Source organism: Leucoraja erinacea, chromosome 8 (assembly GCF_028641065.1).
Source record: "Leucoraja erinacea ecotype New England chromosome 8, Leri_hhj_1, whole genome shotgun sequence".
In the NCBI taxonomy this organism is placed as follows: Eukaryota; Metazoa; Chordata; class Chondrichthyes; order Rajiformes; family Rajidae; genus Leucoraja; species Leucoraja erinaceus.
This window is the reverse complement of record NC_073384.1, coordinates 71,157,750-71,173,014: the sequence shown is the minus strand read 5'-3', so window position 1 is coordinate 71,173,014 and position 15,265 is coordinate 71,157,750. Positions and strand designations below refer to the sequence as shown.

Below are 15,265 nucleotides of genomic sequence, written 5' to 3'. Positions count from 1 at the left end.
GACAATTTACACTTACACGAGTCAATTTACCTGCAATCCTGTACGTCTTTGGAGAGTGGGAGGAAACTAGAACATTCGGGGAAAACCCACACTGGTCACGGGGAGAACGTACAAACTCCGTGCAGACAGCAGCCGTAGACGGGATCGAACCCGGGTCTCTGGCGCAGCAACTCTACCGCTGTGTCACTGTGCCGCCCGTAACGGTAACTTAAGGGTCACCAGGTTGACTGTGAGGCATTGCATGAGGAGAGCTTGCTTTGTGAGCTCCATGACTTCCCTGCAGTAATCTCTCTGTCACCACTATTGTTTTTGGAGCCAGGTTGAAGGAGATGAGAGAGCAGCAGCTCCAACAGTCAACCGCATGGATGACATGTATATCCTTGGAGACACATGGGACTGCAGATGTTGGTTTGCAAGCAAAACACACAAAGGGCTGGTTTAAAGGGGCTGTCCCACTTGGGCAACCTAATTGGCGAGTTTAGAAGAGTTTAGGAGAGTTTGAAAAAGTGTCATGTTGAATACCTCCTTCAACTATGTAGAAGACCAGCTTCGACCTCCTTCGACTATGTTGAAGACCAGCTTTGACTAGCTTCAGGAAAATTGGACACCGAATAGTGGAGAGTGAAGACGATCTCCGTCAATCTCCATCAACCTCCCTTCGACCTCCCTTCGACTATGATGAAGATTATCTACGACTACCTTCGACTACCCTCGATTACCTACGACTAACATGCTGACCTATTACGACCTACTACTACGAGTAAAAAAAAGTATCGATTTTTTCCATGGCAACCTTCTTTTACTCACGGGCATTTTTCAACATGTTGAAAAATACGCCGCGGCCTAGCTGAGGCCTCGAGTGCACGGGGGCTATTCTCGAGCATGAAGGAGAGCTACAAAGACCTCCTACGACCTCGTGTCCACCATGTTGCGAGTACGAGTCGAGGGCAAACTTGCCAGAACTCGCGGATTAGGTCGCCCAAGTGGGACAGGCCCTTAAGTCAGCGGGTCAGGCAACACCAGTGGAGGTCATGGAATGGCGACGTTTCGGGTTGACAGTCTAACAGATGGCCTTGTCGGGGTCGGGACTTGGGGAAATGATGGGGAGGGGGGTGGTGTTGCCATGTGGGTGCTGGTTGTGACAAGATTAAGGCCCAAATAATTTTGTCAAGGAAGCAACCTTGTTGATGTTTTTTCCCCAACCTGCATATTCCCCATCACATCTTTCAAGGGAGTGCATCTTTCGAACCCACTGAAATTACCCACAACGATAAGTTTGCATCCAGCTTAGAAACTGACCAAACTTCCCCCTGCCTCCAATTGTTAAGATCAACAACAAGTTTACCAGTCCAAACATAAACTGCCGGTCCAAGTACATGGATGAGTTCTCTCTCAGCCCCCTACTCTTGCCCTTCTCACCCTCATGACTGTGCAGCCAAATGCCGACCCAACTGGTCCACAGCTCTACTGGTCACAGAACTCCAGCCAGAACATCTTTCTTCCACCACAACCCTCCTCTGTCTTCTTTGGATAAGCTTGTTGTAAATCCATGCATCCAAGTCACCGTGAATCAGATGCATCTTAACGTACAAGTCCGCAGATGACACCACTGCAGTGGGCCGGATATCAAATAATGACGAAACCCCGTAACCTGGTGTCAAGACAAGACAACAACCACTCCCTCCATGTCAGCAAGGCAAAATAGATTGTGATTGACCTCTGGAAGCGAGGGGGCATACACACACACACACACACACACACACACACACACACACACACACACACACACACACCCGTATCATTGATTGCAACAAAGTAGAGATGGTCAAAAGTTTCAAATTCTTTGGAATGAATAACGCCAACAATTTGTCCTGGACACGCCACATCGAAGCTATGCCCAAGAAAGCTCACCAACGCCTCTTCTTCCTTAGAAGGCTTAAGAAGTTCTGCGTATCCCTAACAACTCACGCCAACTTCGACAGATGTGCGTTAGAAAGTATTTGATCAGGATGCAGCTCCTTTCAAGTCTGCAAGAAACTGCAGAGAGTTGTGGATGCAGCCCAGACCATCATGCAAACTATCCCTCCCTCCATTGATATCTTCATTTTACCAGCATCTGCAGTTCCTTCCTACACAAACTACCTTCCATTGACTCCATTTACACCTCAGCAAGCCCACCAGTATAATCAAGGGCCTCTCTCACCCTCTTCTCCCCTCTCCCGTCAAGCAAGAGGTACAGAAGTTTTAAAAACACATCCCTCCAGATTCAGAGGCCGTGTCTTCCCACCTGTTATCAGGCAACTGAGGCATCTTCTGATCAGCTAAAGTGCAGTCAAGGCCTCCCGTCTACCACGTTGAAGACCTTTGAACTATCTTGAACAGACCGATGGGTGGCGCTGCGAGCTGGCAGCCTCGCCTGCAGTTGTTCGTCCTTTCCACTTTTTAATTTGTTTTTAGTATGTGTGTTTTAGTGTGGGGGGGTGGGGGGTGGGGACAGGAATTGGGGGGAACTGTTTTTTTAGTCACTTACCTCGGTGGAATGCGACTTTTCTCCTAGTTGCATTTCGCTTTCCCTCGCTGCCTAACAGCTTGGATTGGTGCGGCCTCTTCCGGAGTCGGGCCCAGAGCTTCAGCAGTGGGCGCAGTGTGGACTTTCAATCACGGAGCAGAGCGATCCCTCGCCGGGGGTCACTAGAAGAAGTGCTCCGATCGCTGGCCCGCGGACTACGACATCCTGAAGCCCCAGTCTGCGGAGCTTCTAGCCGCGGGCGCGGCGCGGACTTTCAATAGCGGAGCAGGGCGATCCCTCGCTGGGGGTCGTCAGAAGAAGTGCTCCGACCACCGGCCTGCGGCCTATAACATCGTGAATCCCCGGTCTCCGGTAGGAAGTGACCGATTCGAGACCTCCCAGCCGTGGAGTGCCCGTCCGTCCCGGCGTCGGAGTTCCGAGCATCCCGGCGAGAGGGCCTGTACATTGGTCCATCCGTAACGGCGACTGCGGAGGGTTCATGGCCCCGATCACGGATGAACAAAAGAGGAGGACTGACTGAGCGTTATATACTTCCACCACAGTGAAGAATGTTGATTCCACTGTGGTGGATGTTCATATTATATTCTATTGTGTATTGGGTTATTTTGTTTGTATGGCTGCAAGGCAAGTCAAATTCCACTGTACCTTAATTGGTGCATGTGGCAATAATGTTAACTTGAACTTTAATTGGACGTTATCTTGCACTAAATGTTGTCCCCTTTATCCTGTGACCTGATTGTAATCATACCTGCGTGTGTTTTCTCTGGGATTTCCAGTTTCCTCCCACATTTGAAAGACATCCAGGTTTGTAGGTTAATTGGCTTAGTTTAATAGTAACTTGTCCCTAGTATGTGTAGGATAGTGTTCATGTGCGGGGATCGCTGGTTGCCACAGAACGGGTCGGTCGAAGGGCCTGTTTCCATGCTGTATCTCTAGACTTAACAGTAGTTTAGTTTAGAGAAACAGCGGGGAAACATGCCCTTCGGATTCAGATTCAGATTCAGATTCAATTTAATTGTCATTGTCAGTGTACAGTACAGAGACAACGAAATGCATTTAGCATCTCCCTTGAAGAGCGACATAGCAAACGATTTGAATAAAAAAAAATAATAAGTGCCCTTCGGGGGTGGCCCGCCGAGTTCACGCCAACCAGCGATCCCCGCATATTAACACTATCCTACACATACTACGGACAATTTACAATTATACCAATCCAATTAACCTACAAACCTGTACGTCATTGGAGTGTGGGAGGAAACCGAAGATCTCGGAGAAAACCCACGCGGTCACGGGGAGAACATACAAACTCCGTACAGACAGCACCCGTAGTCGGGATCGAACCCGGGTCTCCGGCGCTGTAAGTGCTGTTGTTACTGTGCAAGTATTTACACAAACCACATCGTGAATGGGATGACCAGAGCCAATGGATGATTGCTCACACATTGAGTTTCCTCCAGTACCACAACCCTGGATCAAAGATGAGTGTGAATTCAAGTTCTATCTAAAAGAACTTCGTGTTCATGTTTACATCTTTTCCAGCCTCATGTGTTCTTTGTTAAGACTGTGTTATGATTGCAAACTCACTCTTCTATGGGCACAAGCAACCAATACCGCAAAAACAAATGGCACCGCAGATGCTGGTTTATACCAAAGATAGACACAAAATGGCAGTGTAACTCAGCGGGTCTGATGACATCTCTGGAGAAAATGGATAGGTCACATTTTGGGTCGGGACCCTTCTTCGGGACCTTGATTGCAAGGGAGTGGGGGGGGGGGGGGGGGGGGAGGATCTGAGAGCATGAAATAAAACAGGACAAATCCAGGTCAGCACCAGAAGACCTCAGCAAGGAGGTTCCCTGATACGCCGACTGGTGGTGTGATCCCAACAGAGTCATAGTCATAGAGTGATACAGTGTGGAAACAGGCCCTTCGGCCCAACTCGCCCACACCGGCCAACAATGTCCCAGGTATACTAGTCCCACTTGCCTGCGCTTGGTCCATAACCCTCCAGACCTGTCCTATCCATGTACCCGTCCAACCGTTTCTTAAACAAAGGGATAGTCCCTGCCTCAACTACCTCCTCTGGCAGCTTGTTCCATACAACCACCACCCTTTGCGTGAAAAAGTTACCCCTCGGATTCCTATGAAATCTTTTCCCCTTCACCTTAAACCTATGTCCTCGGGTCCTCGATTCCCCTACTCTGGATAAAAACCTCTACCCGATCTGTGTGAACTTCTGTTGTGAACTGTGGAACTGGTTAATGCACTTTTAGCAGAGGAAGGGGGAAAAAAAAGGGGGGGGGGGGGGGGGGGGGGGGGAAGTGTTTTGGGAAAGTTTCCTAAAACTAGTGAATGCAACGTTCATACCCCAGGGTTATAAGCTACCCTGAACGTTTTTTCTTCCAATATTTAATATGTAAAAGAATATGTGTGTGTTTATGATTGTGTTTATAGTTTGTTTGTTTGTCTTTTTGCACAAAGTCCGCGAGCATTGCCACTTTCATTTCACTGCACATCTCGTATGTGTATGTGACGAATAAACTTGACTTGATTTGACTACCCAAGTGAAATAAGAGGTTCTGTTCCTCTAATGTGCATGTGGCCTCACTCTGGCAATGGAGGAGGCCCAGGACAGAAAGATCAGAATGGGAAGGAGTTAAAATGGTTAGCAACCAGGATATCCTGTTGGTCTTGGCTGGCCGAACGCAAGTGTCCAGTGAAACGGTTGTCGAGTCTAGGCTTTATCGAGCCAAGGTACAGGAGCCAACATCAGGATGGGGTTATAGGAAGTCTTTGTGCACCCCTGTCTCACCTGGAAGGACTCTTTGGGTCCCTGGATGGAGGCAAGGGAGGAGGTATAGGGACAGGCTTGCACTTATATAGTCCAAAGAAGTTTAACTGGAGAAATTTTAACATGAGGCAAATGAACATAGACTATGTTTGAAGGGATTTTACCAAGTAACCTTAAGGTGTACAGAAAAATAGATGTTTATGGAGCTAATCGCAGAACTGAGGTCCATAACAGCTCAAGATGGAGTTGCCATGATGAACACACAATCAAAGATGTCCAGGCAGCCTTAGCTGGAGGAGAGCAGAGATGATAGCGTTGTCAGGCTGAGGGAATATACAGAGACGTGGTGAAGCAAGGTTGTGATATAATTTTAAAACAAGGCTTTTTATTTTTACACACAGCCTCTGCAACACTGGGAACCAGTGGAAACTGAGGCCGGTTGAGTGAGTGGGATTCGTGGAAGCTAGGATTTCAGCAGCAAAGTTTAGGATCAACTCGAGGTGATGATGGAAGGCCAGCCAGGACAGCATGTAATAGTTGAGTCTGGCAGGTCCGAAATACATTAGCTGAAGGTTGAGCTGGAGATAGCAATGAAAAAGTTACAGATGCAGAGGTTTTTATGACTTTCTGTAAATAAACCATAAAGTCGGTATTGAATAGCAAAAGCGTTCCTGAATCATGCCTCATTCTTTTCATTAAATACCAAAATTACAGCTTGCAGAGTTACTCAAGCACTGTGTTCTTTTTGTCTATTTGAATAGACAAGCCATGGTAGGACTTAAAGTGGGCAAACTGAATGAATGCAGATAGGTTAAAAAAAGGTCAGCCTTAACCTGATGGACCAAACGGCCTGTTTTTCTGCTGTACAACTAACGCCCCTGTCCCACTTAGGAAACCATAACGGAAACCTCTGGAGACTTTGTGCCCCTCCCAAGGTTTCCGTGCGGTCCCCGGAGTTTTCTGTCAGTCTCCCTACCTGCTTCCACTACCTGCAACCTCCGGCAACCACCTGCAACCTCCGGAAACCTTGGGTGGGGGCACAAAGTCTCCAGAGGTTTCCGTTCAGGTTTCCTAAGTGGGACAGGGGCATTAGTCTCTCCATATGTCTGGAACTGTAAAAACCTGCAGTTCTGGATCAGTTCCCCTGGATAATATTTATTTTACTCACAATTGAGCGAATCATACCAGGTCATTGTTTGAACACATTAAATAATTTGCTCTTTCTGCAAACTGCAACTTTGTAATTTGTCATTCCTGCTTTTTATGTTGGCAGTGGCAATGATCCATGCTTAACGTTTAACATTAGTCCTCATAAAAATGTGTGTTATGTAGCCATACAAATAAACCACCAGTGTTGCAGTGCCAGCTGTGGATATGCATCACGTTGCGACTGCTTTTACAAGAATTTCTTCATCATTTTCTCTTTACAACTTCAAGGTTCAATTTGTGTGGTGTCCCATGAAGAAACATGTGGGGTTTTCAGAGATTCCCTGGTAATCCACTTCTGGTTGCATTAATTACACCTCTCATGCTGGACTTCACATGGAATAAGGGTAGTAGGCCCCTCTCGGTCAAGAGGGACCATGGCTGATGCATCCTGGTTGGATGCAAGCCTGGGCGATGTCATATGGAAGACAGGCTGTTGCCCATGCAGCAAGTCTCCCCTCTCCACGTCGCTGATCGATCCAAAGGAACAGCAGGGCCGTTACAGTTTGGCACCAGCGCCGTCGCAGGAGCTGCCAGAGTGAGGTTGTAGACAACGACGAACTGCCTTAGGGGCTCCGACTCTGGATTTTCTTGAGGTTTCCTCCTGGAGCCTTTTCCATGACTGGATACGGCCACAAGGCAGTGGAGGTTTTAAATCAGAGTTTTCCCTCTCCTAGATGGACTGCCTTCCCAGGCTGACGAGCCCCATCTGCCCGAGACTGGCGGGGGGCGGGAGCGTCTACCTTCCCGTGCAGGTCTATAGCACCTGCCCACTGCCCACGGAATAAGGGTAGTGGGAAGAAAAATACCAGCAGTACAAACCAATAATTTTTTCCTTCTTTCCAAAGAGTTTGCTAAATTCCTTTCTAAACTAAATATTCCAGAGATGGGAACCTCAGTGGAGAACAGCAACTCAATTTACATGCCAGACCCTCGTCTGGGCTCCAAGTATTCCCAAACTGTTCGAAACTACTGTGGCTAGTTAAAACACCCACATTTGAGTTAGCCTGCCTATAATTAAGTTCCCACCAACGTCAAGAATTTCTCTGACTTCAAGGACTCTGAAAACTCTCCAGAGAAAGGCAATTCCTTTTATTTCAACTGGAGGCACATTCGTGGGTTTACAAAAGAAAATCCAAGGGGTTTTGTGGTTCAATGTGGTTCCAGCACCTCATGCTCCAGGGCAGGAACTTTATCTTTCTTTGCCCTGGATTGGCAACGGCAGATCTTGTGGGAAAGAAATTGTGCTCATGAAAGAAATGAAAGGTAACGACAGGATTGAAAACTCTTCTCCTTTCCATGTGAAGCATCTTGGGGGGAATTGGGCTTCGTGCCTGGGATGATTCAATGAGATTGTTTTTCAATGCCAGAAATAATGTCAATTATTGAGGTCTGTATCTATTTGAGACTAGTGTAATATTTCGCAATGTACCTCAACATTTATTAGGTTATGGTGAATGTAAGTATCTAACACCATCTCCCTAGTTAAGAAGGCACAGCAACGCCTCCATTGAGGAGAGCTGACCTCCCCCCCCTGCTCATGAAGGGAAGCATGAAAGGTAATGGCAGTTGCGACCAGGATTGAGAAATCACTCTTCTTATACCTTTCCATGTGAAGAGAGCATCTTGGGGTTCACCCTCCTACCTTCCGGTAAGCACTACCGCAGCATGGGGAGCAAAAACCACCAGATTCGTGCCTGGGATGATTCAATGAGATTATTTTTCAATGCCAGAAATAATGTCAATTATTGAGGTCTGTATCTATTTGAGACTAGTGTAATATTTCACAATGTACCTCAACATTTATTAGGTTATGGTGAATGTAAGTATCTTTGGCAGGCAATATTCCTAGTCATACAGCGTGGAAACAGGCCCTTCAGTCCAACCTGTCCACATCAGCCAACATATCCTAGCTACACTAGTCTCACCTGCCTGTGTTTGGTCCATATCCCTCCAAACCTGTCCTATCCATGTACCTGTCTAACTGTTTCTTAAACGTTGGAATAGTCCCTGCCTCAACTACCTCCTCTGGCAGCTTGTTAAAGAAGGAACTGCAGATGCTGGAAAATCGAAGATACACAACAATGCTGGAGAATCTCAGCGGGTGCAGCAGCATCTATGGAGCAAAGGAGGTAGGCAACGTTTCGAGGCAAAACCCTTCTTCAGACTGATAGGGAAGTAGGGGGAGGCGGGGAGAAGAAAGGAAAAAGGAGGAGGAGGAGGAGGAGGAGCCCGAGGGCTGAGGTAGACGTGGGAAGCAGAGGAGACAGCAAGGGTTAACTGAATTGTGAGAATTCAACATTCATGCCGCCTGGATGCAGACTACCCAAGCGGAATATGAGGTGCTGTTCCTCCAATTTACGGTGTTGCTCACTCTGGCCATGGAGGAGGCCCAGGACAGAGAGGTCGGATACGGAATGGGAGGGGGAGTTGCAGTGCTGAGCCACCGGGAGGTCAGGTTGGTTATTGTGGACCGAGCGGAGGTGTTCGGCGAAACGACCGCCAAGCCTGCGCTTGGTCTCACCGATATAGATCAGCTGACATCTAGGGCAGCGGATGCAATAGATGAGGTTGGAGGAGGTGCAGGTGAACCTCTGTCGCACCTGGAACGACTGCTTGGGTCCTTGAATGGAGTCTCCTCTGGTAGCTTGTTCCATACACCCACCACCCTTTGAGTGAAAACGTTACCCATCAGATTCCTATTAAATCACACCCTCTAGCCCTGGCAACATGCTCGTAAATCTTCCCTGTACTCTTTCCAGCTTGACAAGATTCAAGATTAAATTTAATTGTCACATGTACCAACTAAAGCACAGTAAAATTTGAGTTACCATACTAAGTAAAAAGCAGTCAAAATACACACAGCACATTAAGTTTAACATAAATATTCACCACAGTGGAATCCACATTCCTCACTGTGATGGAAGGCAATAAAGTTCACTCATCTTCCTCCTTTGTTCACCCGTGGTCGGGGCCTTTGAACGGGGCCGTTGCTGACAGTCCACTGTTCAAGACCTCTCGTCGGGATAATTGAAACTCCGGCGTCGGGATGGATCGGAACAGTCTGCAGCGTGGAGCTCCCGAGTCGGCCTCTTCTTACCAGAGACCGCTGCTTCACAGTGTTAAAGTCCACAGGCCTCGCGATCTGAGCTCCAACACCAACCATCCTCAGCAAAGGATCCCAGGCACTGCAATGGTAAGTCCGCACCACACACACGGCTTGAAGCTCCGGGCTGGTCGCCAGGAAAGGCCGCACCACTCCACGTTGTAGGCCACAAAGGGGTGGCAGAGATGTGACACGGAGAAAAATCGCATCTCCGTTGAGGTATGTGACTGGAAAAGGTTTCCCCCGATCCCCCCCCCCAATCGCCCACATAAAACATACCAAGAGACATTAAAACAAACGTTTAAGACATACTCAAAATAAAAAAACAGAGAAGGGACAAGACAGACTGCTGGCGAGGCGGATATTACAGGTGGTCTTTCCTATAATATGGTGCCCAGAATTGAACACGATACTCTAAATGCGGTTTCACCAACGTCTTATACAATTGCAACGTGACCTCCCAACTTCTATACTCCCTAATGTTGCTTAGAATCATTGACATCATGACTAATGTCGACAAGTTTAACAAACTGCATGTCCCAGGTAAAGAATGAATGGAGTTATTTTGTGTGAATACCATGCTATACATTTTAAGAAACTACGAACAAGCAAGGTTGCAATTGAGCAGGCACAGGAAAAGAAAGCTTTCATTCAGTTGTGGATGCAACTATTACCTTGTATCTCTTGGTTCCTCTTTCTCAATAGAGCTGTTATCATTTTCAAAAACAAATAGGTGTAATTCAAACTAAATCTGGGCATCAGAAATGCAAAAGGGGGTAGGGAAGGGGAGTAAGATTCGGTCATCAGATATATTTCTTAGTCTCTGACAACTGACTTAATTCTGAGCTATAAACAGAATTAATTTACAAGTGCCAGTGAATACAAATTAACACTGATAACAGCCATATCCCACATCTGGCATATAGTACACCATTCATTCCATGTGCTAAGGGCAACTTTAACTGTTCTGCACCTGCAGGAAGCCAGTCCAAGCTGCGGCTTTACCATAACAGCTGCAAAGAGTGGAAACAGACAGATTCTTGTGAAACATCAAATTAGCCAAGATTCTCATCAGGAAATCATGGGGCAAAATGCTTTCTACATTGAACGATCATGCCATTAACATGTTCACTGCCAAGTTTTATTTTTCACGATTGGACATTACCCGAGTATACTCGGAGATGGCACTGAACAGGTTAACAAGGATTGTGCTGGAAATCTGACGTCGCTCTTTGATGCATATGGTATAATTATCACATACTTTTTTATCAAGTGATGGTCTCTGAGGCAAGACAATGAAACATATCACTCAGGGAGATGATGAAACAGCTATTTGTAGCCTCCTTCGACTATGTTGAAGACTAGCTACGACTAGCTACGACTAACTTCGGGAAAATTGGACACCGAATTGGAGAGTGAAGACGACCTCCTTCGATCTCCTTCAACCTCCCTTCGACTGTTGAAGACTATCTCCGACTACCTTCGACTACCCTCGATTACCTACAACTAACATGCCGACCTACTACGACTAAACCTACGGGTAAAAAAATTATCAATTTTTTCCATGGCGACCTTTTTTTACTCGCGGGCATTTTTTAACATATTGAAAAAAACGCCGCGACTTAGCTAAGGCCTTGAATACACGGAGACCACTCTTGAGCTTGAAGGAGAGTTACAAAGACCTCCTACGACATCGTGTCGACCATGCTGCGAGTATGAGTCGAGGGCAAACTCGCCAGAACTCGCGGATTAGGTCGCCCAAGTGGGACAGGCCCTTATGAGTACCGAGAACTTCACACTGTGGCAATTATGCTGAAGTGGAGATGGTTCATAGGTGTAAATATCACTTTGGCCACTAATTCCTCTACTTCATCAGAAAACTCAACATTATCAAGTCACCAAAGACTCTTGCCAATTTCTACTAATGCACAACAGAAAGCATCCTATCGAGATGCATCACAGCTTGGTATAGCAACTGCCCTAACCAAGAACGCAAGAGTATTGTGAACCAGTCCAATCCACCATCCAAACCAGCCTCCCCAGCCCCATCCCAACACACACCAACCGACACCATCTACACTTCACTCAGTCGGAAGCAGCCAACATAACCAAGGGGCATTCACACTCCCCTCTTCCATCAGGCAGAAGATGCAAAAACCTTGAATGCGCATACCTTCAGAATCAAATGCAGTTTCTTCCCCACTTTTATCAGACTCTTGAATGGAGTCAAGTAAACATGCAGGTACAGCAGGCAGTGAAGAAAGCAAATGGCATGTTGGCCTTCATAACAAGAGGAGTTGAGTATTGGAGCAAAGAGGTCCTTCTGCAGTTGTACAGGGCCCTAGTGAGACCACAAATGGAGTATTGTGTGCAGTTTTGGTCCACTAATTTGAGGAAGAACATTCTTGCTATTGAGGGAATCCAGCGTAGGTTTACAAGGTTAATTCCCGGGATGGCGGGACTGTCATATGTTAATAGAATGGAGTGGCTGAGCTTGTGTACTCTGGAATTTTGAAGGATGAGGGGGAATATTATTGAAACATAAGATTATTAAGGGATTGGACACGCTAGAGGCAGGAAACATGTTCCCGATGTTGGGGGAGTCCAGAACCAGGGGCCCCAGTTTATGAATAAGGGGTAAGCCATTTAGAACGGAGATGAGGAAATACTTTTTCACACAGAGAGTTGTGAGTCTGTGGAATTCTCTTCCCCAGAAGGCAGAAGAGGCCAGTTCTCTGGATGCTTTCAAGAGAGAGTTAGATGGAGCTTTTAAAGATAGTGGAGTCGGGGGATATGAGGAGACGGCAAGAACGGGGTACTAATTGTGGATGATCAGCCACGATCATATTGAATGGCGGTGCTAGCTCGAAGGACCAAATGGCCTACTCCTGCACCTATTGTCTATTGACCTCTCATAGGCTAAGGATAAATTCCCGATCTCCGAATCCACCTCGTTAGGGCACTTGCACTTTGTTTTTCTATAACATTTGCATTGTCCCTGGCTGTCTATACAGTTATTTGCCTGCAAACAACCTACTCCAATCAACTTAAGCACATTCCTGTCTAATACCATTGAAGTTAGCTTTGCCCCAACTCAGAATTTTAACTTGTGGGCCCACCCAGTCTTTAATCATAACGATTTTAAAGCTAATACAACAGCGATCGCTGGTCTCAATAGGCTCACCCACAGACATTTGTCACTTTCCCTTCCCTATTTCCTACGAGTAGATCAAGCTTTGCTTCCTCCCATGTAGGTCCCCCTGCCTATTGCCCAAGGAAACTTTCCTGAACACATATAAATTCCACCCCATCTAAGCCCTTGGCACAATGACAGTCCCAGTCTATATTAGGAAAGAGATAAACCTCTACAATGACAACCCTATTTGTCTTGCAACTGCCTGAAAATGTGTGCTTCTAATTACAGGCGGCACTGTAGAGCTGCTGATACACTGTGCCAGATAACCGGGTTCAATCCTGACTACAGGTTTGCAGTTTGCAGTTTGTACGATCTCCCTGTAACCACGTGGATTTTGTCCGGATGCTCCGTTTCCTCCTACATTCCAAAGATGCACAGGTTTATAGGTTAATTGACTTCAGTAACTTGCCCCTAGTGTGTAAGATGCAAACTAGTGTATGGATGGTTGATGGCTGGCATGGGCTCGACAGACTGAAGGCCTGTTTCCACACTATTTCTCCAAAGCTAAAAATTTCCATGGACTATTTAGAGTCCTATGGTACATTCCCAGGTGATCATCACCTTTTTATTTCTCAGCTTCACCCATATAGACTCACTGGGTGACCCATATAACCATATAACCATATAACCATATAACAATTACAGCACGGAAACAGGCCATCTCGGCCCTACAAGTCCGTGCCGAACAAATTTTTTTTCCCCTTAGTCCCACCTGCCTGCACTCATACCATAACCCTCCATTCCCTTCTCATCCATATGCCTATCCAATTTATTTTTAAATGATACCAATGAACCTGCCTCCACCACTTCCACTGGGAGCTCATTCCACACCGCTACCACTCTCTGCGTAAAGAAGTTCCCCCTCATATTACCCCTAAACTTCTGTCCCTTAATTCTGAAGTCATGTCCTCTTGTTTGAATCTTCCCTATTCTCAAAGGGAAAAGCTTGTCCACATCAACTCTGTCTATCCCTCTCATCATTTTAAAGACCTCTATCAGGTCCCCCCTTAACCTTCTGCGCTCCAGAGAATAAAGACCTAACTTATTCAACCTATCTCTGTAACTTAGTTGTTGAAACCCAGGCAACATTCTAGTAAATCTCCTCTGTACTCTCTCTATTTTGTTGACATCTTTCCTATAATTGGGCGACCAAAATTGTACACCATACTCCAGATTTGGTCTCACCAATGCTTTGTACAATTTTAACATTACATCCCAGCTTCAGTAATGTCATCTCAGAATACTTCTGTGGTGTTCGCCTTTAGCCCCTGTCCCACTGTACGAGGTAATTCACGGGTTCTCCCGCGTTTTGCCCTGATTCGAACTCGGAGAATGTCCGTAGCGGTTCCGTAGGAGTTCGTGGATGTCTCGTAGCGGCTCGTACCAGTAAAAAGTAACCATTTTTTTCATCACGAGTAGTTTTTTTTACTCGTGGACATTTTTTACGGGGATGAGCAAACGTCCCAAGTTTACCGGATTTCCCGGTTACCTACCGTTAACATTACGAGCCGCTAAGAGACATCCACGAACTCCTACGGACCCGCTACGGGCATTCTCCGAGTTTGAATCAGGGGAAAACTCGGGTGAACTCTTGAATTACCTCGTACAGTGGGACAGGGGCTTTAATCAATAAAGCAACACTTCCTCCTCTTTTACCCCCCCCCCCCCCCCACCTCCCTCTCCCCTCCTGTACCTGTACACTGGAACAATAAGCAGCCAGCCCTTTCCCTCTCTTAACCAGGTTTCCATGACGATTACGACATCCCAACATCCCTATCTAAACCAAGCCCCGAGTTCACCCTCCTTACTTCTCAGGCCCTCTTGCATTAAAATACATGCCATTAAACCCAGCAGTCCTTCCTTGTTCCCTGCCTTGCTCCTGCTTATCCTGTCTACTGAATTTTCCTTTATTACCTTCCATACCAACTTCCAGCCTCCCATAGAGTCACAGTGTGGAAGCAGGCCCTTCGGCCCAACTTGCTTACACCAGCCAACTTGTCCCATCTACACAAGTCCTACCTGCCCGCGTTTGGTCCACATCCCTCCTATAGACAATAGACAACATACAATAGGTGCAGGAGTAGGCCATTCGGCCCTTCGAGCCAGCACCGCCATTCAATGTGATCATGGCTGATCATCCATAATCAGTAACTCGTTCCTGCCTTCTCACCATATCCCCTGACTCTGCTATCTTTAAGAAGCTCTATCTAACTCTCTCTTGAAAGCATCCAGAGAATTGGCCTCCACTGCCTTCTGAGGCAGAGAATTCCACAGATTTACAACTCTCAGTGTGAAAAAGTTTTTCCTCATCTCCGTTCTAAATGGCTTACCCCTTATACTTAATCGGTGGCCCCTGGTTCTGGACTCTCCCAACATCGGGAACGTATTTCCTGCCACTAGCGTGTCCAATCCCTTAATAATCTTATATGTTTCAAT

The 15,265-nt window shown here is 46.7% G+C and overlaps 1 protein-coding gene across 2 annotated transcripts in view; it reads right to left on the bottom strand.

Annotated features, from left to right (window-relative positions):
- Positions 1-15,265, bottom strand: part of fndc1 (fibronectin type III domain containing 1) — a 202,318-nt gene that overhangs the window by 153,371 nt on the left and 33,682 nt on the right. The window lies entirely within an intron of this gene.